The sequence below is a fragment of the Brassica napus genome, chromosome C2, assembly GCF_020379485.1.
Source record: "Brassica napus cultivar Da-Ae chromosome C2, Da-Ae, whole genome shotgun sequence".
Lineage (NCBI taxonomy): Eukaryota > Viridiplantae > Streptophyta > Magnoliopsida > Brassicales > Brassicaceae > Brassica > Brassica napus.
In genome coordinates, this window is record NC_063445.1 from 41451704 (window position 1) to 41465696 (window position 13993).

The following is a 13993-nucleotide window of genomic DNA, read 5'->3' on the forward strand; positions in this document are numbered from 1 at the left end:
GCAGCATGGGCTATACAACTATTAAATTTCGACATCAAATCAGCTGCCGAAAGAAGACTAATGCAGCTTAACGAGCTGGATGAAATTAGACACTTAGCCTACGAAAGTTCAAAGATATATAAGGAGAAAACCAAAGCATTTCATGATAAAAAGATCATCTCCAGGAACTTCGAACCAAATGATCGATTGTTGTTATAAAACTCTCGGCTTACGCTATTTCCTGGAAAACTCTGATCTCGTTGGTCAGGTCCTTTTACTGTTGTGAACGTCAATCCTTATGGAGCCATTACACTTATAAATGATAAAGGAGACGAATTCACAGTGAATGGCCAACGAGTGAAACACTATTGGGCTAAACCAGTACTTAGCAGGCCTATAAACTTAGGCCCCCTCCCGATAATTAGTCAGATCGAACATCGAGTCAAGCTAAAGACTTAAAATAAGCGATGAATGGGAGGCAACCCATTTCTAGTTTTAGAATATTCAGAATTTAGTTTAAAATATAAGCCAAATATATATATATATATATATATATATATATATAATTATCGGCAAAACATAAGTGCCATCGATCGACGAAGTTATCTCCTCATCGGTCGACAGAAAATCAACAATTCGCGGGCTCATTAAAGTCGATATTAGGTCGACATTTTAGCAAACCCGAAAACTCTTCGAAGAAGCCTCCACTCTTTTTCTCTCTCGTTTCTCGACCGAATCAAGCGATTCTTGCGCCTAATCCGCTCAATTTTCAACTCTCTATCTGTTTCAATCACTTAACCCTCGATTCAACATGATATGAACATGAAATTTTCTAAATTTTCGTTCTTGTTAGGGTTAAGATAAAAAATGAACTAGAACCGGGATTTTAGGGCTTGCATGGAACGATTCGTGTAAATAGAATGCTATAATAGGGATTACGGATCGACTCAACTGATTGTTAGGCTTTGCAAATCAAATTGCATCGAATGAGTTTTTGTAGGTTCCCGCCATGGAGAAATCGATCGATGATACATAATTTTCATCGATCGATTATTGCACTCATATATCGATCGACAACGAACCGTCGATCGATATCGCAGCTACACCATCGAACCTCACTGATTTCCTATCTTCGTTTATGGTTTTTGGTTGCAGATGTATGAAAGGAGGACAATGAGGAGGTTCGACGTCGGCGGCAGTAGCACAGCTCCGCCACCACCACCGGTTCGCAACCAAGATCCTTGGCCACGCGAGCGCGAAGACGAACCCATCCCGCTGTTTGACCACTTCGATGACCCACGCAAAGCAGCAAAGAGCTTAAAATGCAGAAACCGCGCGATCTCAGACTCGTGGGACGACTACGACAACATATTCTTCAACGAGTGGCTGAAGGTTTCTATCGAGACAACACGATTTGTCGACCCAGACGTGATACGCTTGCTCGGCATCAGATCAGACCTCGAGGACATGTTCGTGGAGCTGGGTATGGGAAACATGGCCACCAACCCACAGGACCTCTACCCGGAGCTGGTCCGTCAGTTCATGGCCACGGTGCAGATCTATTACCACAACGAGAGGGCAAAGCGAGCAAGCGACGGTACCTTGACCTTTTTCATCCGTGGCATCCGTTACAGAGTCCCTAGTCCTTGTCTCGACTCTCTGATCTACGGGTTCCAGAACACGGAGCTCGAGCACACTGTAGTACCCGGTTTCGAAGGGAGATCGGCGTTTTGGGGACACATAGCTACAATCTTCTTCGACTCGGGCTCAGCTCTTCAGACAGACATCCATCACCCGACTCTGCGCTACTTCATGAAGGTCCTTGCAAACACTCTATTGTGCAAGATGGAACCTAGTAAGGTACGGGTACAAGAACTTACATTGGTCTACTACGCGGTGAGGAGCTTGGTTCCCTTGGAGGGCATGGAGGAGCCCGTAGACGACGAGTTGCCCAACCTTGGAGCCATTTTCGCTGAGCATCTTGCCAATCTCAAGATGCGGCCGATCCAGTCATCTGGAGCGAAGAAGGAGACGGTCGGGAGTCTACTTACCCCGATCTTAAAACATTGCGGAGTCCCGTTAGACGATGCTGCGATGGATGACCGGATCGTCTACATGGATGCAGCGCACCTCACGAGCGGACAGTGGCTAAAGGATAACCGTTACTGGAGCTTCTGGGATGCAGACGGACTGCACTTGGTGGAGCTGTCACTCCGTGCACTCACGGACTTTGACACAGGCCTCCCCAACATCCAGTTCCATCCTGACCCATGCCTCCTCCGTGCCCCATCGACCATGCCGCAATGCTACATGGTCCAGCGCCCTGGAGGACCTCAGCCGGATCAGCCTGAGGCCGCAGTTCCGCCATTCCCGCCTATGCTAGACATGTCTACACGCCCTGAGGGAGATTTCTAGCGCGTCGTAGTCGATGCTCTCACCGCCATCTGGGCTAGAGTATCGAGATGCCACTGTTCGAGCAGGAGGAGTGTGCGAGCCAGCTCACCATCAGCAGCAAGACCATCACGCCAGTGTATACCAAGCACGAAGACAAGCAGTTGTGTCAAGTTTAGTGTTGGAGGTCAGCTTTGGTTCGTTCACACAATCTCAGCAAGTGTGAATAGTTGACAGGTTGATCCACTCTAGTATTTTTAGTACTATCTTCAATCAGTAAGTCTAGAATGGTGCTAAAGAGTGGTTAGATAACAAGAAAAAATCTAAAAGTTCATTATTCCCTTCTTGACTCAATAAAAACTTTTTGAAAAACGTTTTAATAAGACTCATAAATAAATTACTATCAGTAAACCTCCCCCCAGACTTAAACTACATTGTCCCCAGTGTAAATTCAGTCGGAGTTATGGTGATAACTAAATCATAAGGACTCAATGTAACAAGTTAGAACGATATACCAGACCATAATGGATGTCGACCGATGTAAAGATGTTGATATCGGTCGTGGCAGGTAAGGCAATGTCGATGGATGTCGACAGCTTCTCGTCAGTCGATACTCACGGCAATCATCTACTCGGATCTTTTTTTTATGACCTGCAATAATTAAAAACCAATATAAATAGTATATTAATAAAAACTAAATAAATATTACCTAATAGTGGGCTGCCTCCCACTCAGCGCTTTGTTATAGTCATTTAGCTTGACTTTTGGAGGTGATTGGGCTAGTAGTGTTGAAAACTGGAACTTGTTGGAAAACAAGTATCCATCTCTTCTCTGCGCTTGTTGAACCATGTACAAGTTACGTCTCTCATTACTTCATCCCCTCTGCGCCATTTTTCCTTCATTCTTGCAGTTCTGTTTTCCATTCTCTGCAACCTATCTCCAAGACTCTCAAGGTTGAACTAATGTCTTCTAAGTGTGGCGTAAGTGTCAGCTGAGATCTCCTCTCCATTGTAATGTGTATCAGACATGCCTGATTTCACGTTTGGTACTAGCCGGCCTCGGTTTGTAGCTTTGTCGACCGATGTCTGTCTACGAATGTCAGCCGATATGTTGTTACGTCTGTCGATCGATGTGGATGCTTCTGGTCGACGGGCAATGTAACTCTGAAAATCTTGTTGAGACTTCATCGGAGGTGAGTGTGGTGGACTGTTGTCGACCGATGCTGGTAAGCGTTGGTCGATCGATGTTGGTAAGGGATTATCGATCGATGCATGATGCCTTATGTCGATTGATGTATGGCGAGAAGCGTTGGTCGCTTGCTGAATTCTGGCTATGTCTTGCCTCATCTCTTCCATGTATGTAGTTAACCAACCGATGATATCATTCAGTGGATGGTAGACACCATCAAGCTTCATCTGGAAATCACCTTCATACTTCTCTTGGGCTCCATAGATTCCATAAAACATCTCATTGATCTCGTCCTTGGTGTAGATCTCTGGTACCAGCTTGGTTTGTGTAAATAAGCTAGCATGTTCAGAAGACATATGTAGCTTGGCTCATCTCTCGAAGCACTTTCCAGAAGCTTTCTAATCTCCTCCTTGGACACACTGATGATGTGTCCATCCATATCTCTTGCACATCCCTGATCATCTCTGTAGATTCCATACTCGTCCTTGTTTTCTCAATAGAATTATCTGGCCCCAAAAAGGTCAAAAGCTCTTCTGCCGAATTCTGGATGTCTATCGATCGATGGTGGCATGTTTACATCGAACGGTTTCTTCTTGGCTCTCTCGATCGATGCCTCTATCTCTCTGTCGAACACTGCTCATCTATCTACATCACTGATTCGGCTGGAGCTGGTTCCTTTTCCATAAGCTTCTGCAAGAAGTGAATCTGTTTCCACTTGTGCCTGAATCTCTGGTTTTAGAGGACGAAATTTGTAGACTAGAATTCCTTTCTTTCTGTATTCTTCATCATACAAATCATCAGGGGTTTCAGGTGGTGCATCGTTTACTGCCATGATGGGGTTGTAGTAATCGTTCTCCCAATCGGCTGGACTACTATCGATCGATTCTTCATGTGGTGTGTCGGTCGATTTCTGATGGCCACTGTCGATCGAAGTTGTAGTGTGGGTTTCGTTCAACGCCAAGTATTCTGTCGCGTATTCCACTCCACAGTGGCAAGCTGCAATGATTCCTGGATCATTGATTCTCATGGAGGACGTCTGTGTCTTCTTGACTAGAATGGAGTCGTAGTAGGTATGAGGATCTATGAGTGTCAAGCACAACTGATTGGATTGCAGGTTGCATACTGATCCTACTGTTGACAAGAAGGCTCTCCCAAGCAATAGAGAAGAGTTCCAGTTTAGCTTGATGTCCAGGACATGGAAATCAACCGGAACTAGGGCATTACCAATCTGCACCTCTAGGTCTCTCACAATTCCTCCTGAATTCCTCTGAGAACAGTCCACAAAAGTGAACAATTCGTTGGAAGGCTCCACCTGCAGACCCAGATGGTCTGCCATAACCCTAGGTAGGATGCTGACTGATGCTCCTGTGTCACACAAGGCATATGGGAACTCAATACCCTTCACCGTGCATCGTATTGCGAATTGCCCATAATCACTCTTCTTCTTTAATGTAACCCTCTTCCTCATCTTTTCTCTAGCTTCACCGAACATTCTCTTGATGTCTTCTTCTTTCTCCCTTGTCTCTCTGAAGAACATCCACAATCTGTGAGTATAATAAGACTCCTCAAACGGCTTATCTATAGGAATCCTGAAGACTCTTTTTTGGAAACTTTCCTTTTCCTTATCATTGGCCCCCCTCTTCAGATGCTTCTCCACTTTTTCCTTTCTTTTCCTTAGGGTTCTTCCCATTGGAACCCTATCGACTTCCATCGAATCTTCTCCATCATCTGAAGGTATCATGACGGTCTCTGGTGGGTTGTCTGAAGGTTTAGGTTTGGGCCTGAGTTCATTAAGACGTGCAACATCTATCTTTGGCATCTGCACTGGGTACGTAATAGGTGCTCGTCGATCGATGGACGATGTCGGTTGTCGATCGATGTAGACATTGGTTTGTCGAACGATGGTGGTGGCAGCATGTCGAGCAATTCTTATATTATCAGGATTGGGCGGATGTGGGTGTTTTACTGCGAACTCCTCGTGAGTTAGAATCCTCACGGCATTGCAAGATCTAGTTGACTATGTAGGTGTCATTGATCGATGCTCTGGAGATCCTATCGAACGATTTGGACTGGGGACCGTCGATCGATGTTCATGGTCTGGCGTCGATCGACACCAGTGCGATCCGCCGAAGCTCATCAGACTTTCTACTGCGAAATCTCCTTCTTACAGCTTCTCTTCCTTCACCACTTGCCATAAATCATCCCCAATTATGGCATTCACGTGGTGTTTCATCACATCATCTCCTACCCCTTTTGTCAAGGCTTCTTGCCTGTTAACAGCTTCTTCTGTCTAAACAACCTGCATCTCCAGCTTCTTCACATGGGTGCTCAAAGTTTCAAACTTTGTGTTCAGGTTGGTGTAGACAGAATCAATCTTCCCATTGAAGTCCACTGTCATGCGCTGCTGTGCCTCAAGAACCCTATCAAGCATCTCTTCGATCTTGCTCTCTTGAGTTAGCGGCAGTGGCTTCTGGTAGTAGAAATTTCCATAACTCATGTTGTTGCTGTAGTTGTTGTTGTAGTTGTTGATGTAGGGTTTCTGGTACTGCGAACTCTAGTTTAAATTACCCCTATTTCCATTGGAATTTCTGTTTCCCCGCTGGTGTTCAGAACCTTGGAATCCAGTTCCACCAATGAAATTCACCTCTTCTTCTTCCTCTGCTCTACCCTCTGTGTCTACAGTTTATGCATCTTCAACCAAGCAGACATACTTCCTAAGAAGCTTGTGAACACTGTCCAGCTTTGCCTTCACCTCATCCATCTGATCATTCCTAAGGATGGTGGCAGACATTTTCCTTTCAAAATCAGTGTTATTGGTGTTGTTGCTAGATGCTAGGTTTTCAATGACCTTCACTGCCTCCTCTGGATTTCTGGTATTGAAGTTCCCATTGCTGGAAGCATCAAGAGTCATCTGGTACTGCACCGCGATGCCTCTGTAAAAAGTACTGAGCAGTTGTACTTCATTGAATCCATGGTGTGGAGAGTCTCTCTTATAAGACTTGAATCTGATCCAAGAGCCTCTGAATGATTCTGCAGGCTCCTGAGTGAATATAGCAATGTTGCTCCTCAAGTCTTCAGCACGTGCTTCATCAAAGAAATTGCATAAGAATGCATTCTTGATGTCGCTCCAGGATGTGAGAGATCCTGGTGGTAACTGCTTAAGCCAATGCAAAGCTTCTCGAGCAAGTGAGAACTTGAAGAGCCTGCATAGGAGATAATCCTCAGGGACTCCCTTGACTTTAATAGCAGATATCAGATTTTCGAACCTCTCCAGATGGTCCATAGGATGCTCGTGAGATAATCTATGGTAGGGTATCTGTCCCACGAGTGTGTAGTACTGCGCCTTCAACTCGAAATCCTTCTGAATAATGGGAGGACGAATGGCTGATCTGTTGGTTTAGAACTGATCTGGACGGTTGTAGTCAGCCAATGTTTTGGGTCGCACAGCCTCATCTACAGGTAGAGTACTTCCTGTAGCATTAGCATCAGACCAGGGTTGCAGCCCCCTGAGCATCTATCCTCTGACATGCTGCATTACGCAGATGACCCTCCTGGTCATGCAGGTCTCCTCTCTCATCTCGTACAAGTATCAAAGTCGCAACCATGTCTTGTGACTCAGTATCGGTCGATGTCCGGGCTGGAGTATCGATCGATGTCGGATGAAAGATGTTGGTCGATGGAAGATGAGTGTCTTCGGTCGACGGTGGTGAGCGAGTATCGGTTGACGGGACTAGTGTCTGGGTCAACGGTGGTTGAACGAAATCGAGTGACGAACAAGTGTTGTTGTCGATCGATGAGGAGCGCGCTTCTTTGCGGATTGAACGCTCCAAACTGGCAGGATCTGGTGAGAATAGCAGTTGGGTTTCCTTGTTGCTTCTAGTACTGCTGGGCATGTACCTGAAAATCCAAGAAAAAAAAAATTATGTCAGAAACTTAACAAAAATTAGATTGAATAGGCAATCAAAGCTCCCGGCAACGGCGCCAAATTTGATACCACTCAAATTACCCTAAGGAGTGATTTATACTCTCTCAAATAAGAGGTCGAGTTGTAGTACTTAGGGATCGAATTCACAGGGTGTTAGGGAACCTAAGAAATCTAATATGATTTGTTAAGCAGGATGTTTTAATGATTTAAATGTAAACTGCAGTTTTTAATCAAGCAAGTGTTAGCTCAATTGATCGGTTGAGGTTTTGGTGCTTAAAAGGAAATAGCTAGACTTAGGGTTTTTATTCAGGAAACTTGAGATTATAATCGTACAGATGCCTAATGAGTTGCATGCATGATAATGTAAAGCTCAACTACTTAGTCAACAAGTCTATCAGCTTTCGCATGTTTGGACTTGTCTATTAGCTAGATCTAATGATCTCAACTATCGTCTGTCGATCAATCAAAAAGTGTCGATCGATAATCCTAGAGGGATATCGATCGATTCACATTTCGCTCCATCGATCGATTATTCAATAATGATATCGATCGACGTGCTTCTAGTTAAGCTTTATGCGCGGGTTGAATGGTAACTTACTAAGCTCACTAGATCAGCTCTCGCCTTACTCATAGCATGAAACTTAGCTGAGTTAGAATGTTTTCAGGATGAGAATGAAGCTCTCGCTTTTATCTATCAATCCTAGGGCAAGTTCTAGGTAGCTAATCTAGAAACAGACATTAATGAACATTCCTAATGACAATTACCACAACTCAGCAATCTATAGTTGGGGCTAATCCCTCCTAACCTATTTAACCCCTAAAATCTAACAATGGAACTACTCAGACATGGCTAAGCAATTCATAACAACAATTAGGTAAGAAAACTCATTAGAATAGTAAATAGATATTAATGGAGTTCCAATCACAAATTATAACTTTGGATCTTCTCTCCAATCTATCAAAATCCTAGAAAACCTTGCTGTGAAAATAATAAAACAAGAAAGCACAGAAAAGCACACTTTGCCTCTAACATGGTGGCAAAGCTTATATAATTAGGTTAAAACTCGTCAGGGATAATCTTGTAAATTGGTGAAGACTTGGGCTTCAAGTCGGCTGTGACCAAACGGGCTTTCTGCGCGCTTCGCTGTCGATCGATGTCAAGACATGAACATCGATTATTCCTCTTCAATATCGACCGATGGTCGAGCTCGATGGTCATCTCAGGTGTTTGCTCCAAATATCTCCAAAATACTCCAAAATCATCACTTATCTCCAAATCACTCCTGATCATATAAATATTCTAAATAAATTCTATAATATAATAATTAGTAGCTAAAACACTTATAAACCATGGATAAAAGTGGGTCAAATCCATGGTCTATCAATATGCCTTCAAGTTGTCTATCTGTCAAACCAGTAACCTGAGTGGATAAATCTTCAAAGGCATGAATATACTGAGCTGCAGTACCCATTTGTTTGATAGCAAAAAACGGCTGGCTAGGGTCCCCAAACATTTCTTTGCTAAACCTTGCTATTATCTTCTCTTTCAACTCAATCCAGCTCCGAAAACCTTTGCGATGTGTCTCACTGTTAAACCAGCTCAGAACATCGCCTACCAAGCTCACTGAAACTACCTCTAGCTTCGCTTTCTCATTATAATCTCCAATTCGAAAAAAACTCTCCGCTAGAGCGAACCAGCCATACGCATCCGCCCCATCAAAGATAGCCAGCTCTACGCGTTTCAACATTCGTTCTCTATTCTCTACTACCGTGTTCCGATCAACCATATCATCATGCCTAACGCTACAGCCAGGTTACGAGTTCGGTGATGTACCTGATAGTTAGGATGACGATGCGGAGGTGGTGATTCGTTGGAAACATCGATCGACTTCGATAACTTCTTCTCCAACCTTTCACACATCTTTTTGTAACACGCTTCGATCTTCGCCTCCAGCGATGCTCGATTCGCGACTCCATCGCCTTCACATTCTTCTCCAATTCGGAAAACAATTCTGGGAATCGTCAATTCGTATCTACCTGAGATGATGTAAGCTTCTAAAACTTCGTCGATAGCACTTCCAAGGACACCGGTGAATCCGATTAACTAACCCCGTCGTTTTTTGTAGATTTTGGCATCTTTGTGCAATTTTCTCGATCCAGAACGTTCACTCAGCACCAATTTGATATAACTCAGATGTATATTGATCAACAACCACCCAACCTCCCTCTCTTAGTCTCTACAGATCAGAGAACTAAGCCAATTACAATTTTGCTCTCTAATGAGAAGCAAGCCCAAGACTCACCAACTAACTGCCTAACATATTCTCCTTTGGTGCTTTTATATACTCAAGGCCCAAGTACAATTCAACGACTCCTTTAGACGAATCGTAACAACTTCATAATAACTACTGCCACGCCATACCGCTTCTGCGAAGTCCTCCTCAATCCTCTGTTCTTCTTCTTCCTCTATCTTCTATTCATCCTTTCTCTTCCTCACATAAATTCTCCGAAGCATATCAGCGAGCCACCAGAGTATTAGACTCTCTTAGGGACCTCTGCACCAAAGAATCTATCGGATCCGCTAGGAGGGGGTGAGACAACTAACAGCACATCAAACGATTCCTCCTCCCTCGAGTAGCTCAGACTTCAAGAGGGAGGAGAACCGAAATAATTTACGGGATGAACGGAAGATCGAAGCGCCTTAAAACCCTAAAAACACAACTTGGTTTCGAGAGGAACTAGAGAGAGTTCGCGTGAATATGTGCCACTCAAAGGCTCTAAACACAATGGACGAACTGTTTATCATCGATATTTCTATCTGAAAAAGATGAAATAAGTTTGGTTTAAACAAAAAGAATACTAAAACAAACACTACAAGAAAACATATTTGTTACAAGGGTGGTTTTCCTTGTTAATTCTTTATAATAGGAGAGTTACAACGAATTAACAAGGAAGCGTGTTTCGTTGTAAAACGTCCGTCGCAATGGAAGATTCGTCGTAACTTCCTCGTAACATTAACGACGAACCAAATTCGTAGTAAAATTGAAAGAGAAGAATTCGTCATAATGTCGTAGTTAGGCTACGCTATAAAAAACTCGTACAGTTTCCTTGTTATGTCGTCTTTAAGTGCTTGTACATTTTACAAGGAATTGACAAGGAAGTCGTTGTAAAGTCCTCGTAATATTTTACGACAAATTTACAATTCTTCCATGTAAAGTCCTTGTACAAGGACTTTACAAGTATGGCTTTGATACAAGAAAACGTAATAAAAATGTATATAATAAAAAATAAATTAATACATATATTAAGCATAATACTAAAACGAGAAAATGAAACAAGGAAAAATATGATTGAAACTTTATTTATAAAAAAAACTTACTTAAAAGAGATTGTAGCAATGTTCTCGATTACAAGGCGAGAGAGTATGTTAGAGCGGATATGAATGAAAGAGTAGAAAAATGAGCGAATGAGAACTTTTTTTACAACTGATGCAAAGACTCCTTTATATAGAAGTTTATAAGGGTACAATTATACGTAAAATAAAAATAAAAGTGGCATATATGAATAACTCCACTAGCAAAAGCTTGCTCCATTAAGCTCCACAATTGTTCCTGTCAGCTGGAAGTGGACCTTGGTCTTCCTGGCTACCGGAGATATCACTTATTTGATGTTTTGGATTTTTATCGGGTATTGCGACAAGAGATCGTGGAAAATATTTGTAACAATGTAACTGTATCCGACAGAGTTGCAACAAAGATGCGTTTTGGATTTTGAGGAGATTTGCATTTCTTGGGGAGAGAGATTTAAACTCCACTCTTGCCAAAAATTTCTTCATCAATATCCGGCACTTGGGACTCTTAATCACTCCCTGAAGTACGAGAGATTTTATCTGATATAGACGGTAGAAATTGTAAGGAGATAGCCTTTTCGTCAGATTTTGCACCTGCCAACATTGCTAGCATTTTGGATTTTTGAGCCAAGAAAAAGGTTGTATCTGGTGTTTCGTTTGGTGTTTGGTTAAGTGTTTTAATTTTTGAGTTTTGTTCTTTATCCAGGTAAGAATATTTGACAGACAAAGGATTGAGGGAATTTTGTACTTACCCCACCGCTTGACTCTGAATTTTCTTCGGATAAAATGAATTGGATCAGAAGTAAATACAAGGGTCCATGAGAATACCCAAGGAAAATAAAATTTTGAGTGGAAGATGGCTAGTTGGGGAAATTTATTTTCTTCTACAGATGGAATGAAATTTGTCTTGAAGATTTGGAATGATTTTTTGGACATTGGATTTAAATATTTCTGTCACAGAACAAATGTAGTTCCACCATGGTATGAACCAATAGGGAGATTTAGATAAGTTACATATGGTGTTAAAGAAGATCAACCACGTCTGTTTGTGTTTAGGAGATTGGATCAAAAAGGAATTGTACCAGTAATAATCCCAATAATTAAAGGGGAAATTGTAACAAGGGAAATTTTTAAGATATTATGGACAATTTATATTGTCGTTATGATCATATTTCCAATCAGATGGCGCAATGATTTTATAGATTTTGAAGGTGGAATAAGCAGCATCGGTGTGGTTTTCGTTTAATTAAAAGTGCTTGAAGAACACTGAATCTGTGATTTCTAAAATGGGTTGAAAGAATAACACAGTTTTATCTGTATTATGTGGTTTAAAGAAATTGTTTTTGTCAAAATATTTTTCGATTGTTAAAAACGGATCAGTGTTTACAAAAAAAAAAATCCTTTCGGTATTTAAAATATTTTGGTATGTATGATTTTCAAAATACTCCGATGGAGCGGTTTGGAAATCTCCTTCAGAATAATATGTGAATTATTTGAAGGTTTTGAAACAAATTTTGAGGTGTGATTTTCTCTTGAAATCCTTTTTTTAAGGGATCTTGTTATATTTTGAAATAGCTTGAGAAGTAAATTTTTTGGAAGATTATTCCGACTCTTTCTTTGTAAAACTAAGCTCGAAAGCTTTTTGCAATTGTAACGTTTGATTTATGATAGCTTCTGGAGATTGGAGAGATTTTGGGATGTGATAGACCATGGATTTGACCCAATTTTACCCATGATTAATAAGTGTTTTAACTACTATTTATTATATTATAGAGTATATTTAGTATATTTATAGGATCATGAGTGATTTGGAAGAAAGTGATGATTTTGGAGCATTTTGGAGATATTTGGAGTAAGCACCCGAAATGACCATCGAGAACGACCATCGGTCGACATTGAAGAGGAATAATCGATCGATGTTCACATCATGACATCGATCGACAGCGAAGCGCGCAGAAAGCCCGTTTGGTCTAAGCCAACTTAGAGCCCCAATCTTCACCAATTTACAAGATTACCCCTGACTAGTTTTAACCTAATCATATAAGTTTTGCCAACATGTTAGAGGCAAAGTGTGCTTTCTTGTTTTACTATTTTCACAGCAAAGGTTTTCTATGATTTTTAGTAGATTGGAGAGCAGATATTTGTGATTGGAACTGCATTGATATCTATCTATTTATCTATGCAATTTTTATACCTTATTGCTGTTATGAATTGCTTAGCCATGTTTGAGTAGTTCTGTGTTAGATTTAGGGTTTAAATGGGTTATGAGGGATTAGCCCCAACTATAGATTGCTAAGTTGTGATATTCATCATGAGGATTGTCATTAATGTCTGTTTCTAGATTAGCTACCTAGAACTTGCCCTAGGAGTTGTAGACATAAGCGATACCTTGCATCTCACCCTGAATCCATCCTAACTGAGCTAAGATTGCTAGAGTAAGGCGAGAGCTGATCTAGGAAGCTTAGTGAGCACATTCAACCCGCGCATTAACGCTTGACCAAAAGCGTTTATCGATATTCCAATCGAATAATCGGTTGACGTTTCAACAAGTGTATCGATCGATATTCCTATAGAATCATCGATCAACACTGGTCAATAGACAAAATTAGAAAGCGAGAGCCTAATGGTTTGTTATTAAGTGTTGAGCTCTATAATATCATGCATACAACTTATTAGGCATCTGTAGGATTATAATCCTGATTTCCTGAATAAAAACCCTAAGTCTAGCTACTTTCATCTAAGCACCAAAACCCCAATAAATCAATCGAGCAACCACCTTGCTCACAAACCTGTCTTTTACATTTAATCATAATCTAACCTAGCTTAATCAACTTAATTAGATTTATTGGGTTCCCTAGCTCCCTGAGATTTCGATCCCTAAGTACAACAACTGAACCTCTTATTTGAGAGTGCAATTCACTCCTTAGGGTAATTTGAGTGAGATCAGGGTGTTTGGTATTTCTTCCTTTTTAGCACTCTTTTTTTGTTATTGAGATCCAGGGTTCTGTTTTCGGGTGAGTGTTTGTAGGTTCGGGTTTTTCCGAGATTGGTTCCAGGGAAATTCCCTTGCCTTTGTCAATCATCTTCTTCGGAGACATTGTACGTGTTTTGCAGAAATTCTCGTGTCAAGAAATCTGGGACAAAGTTTGAATCTCCTTTTA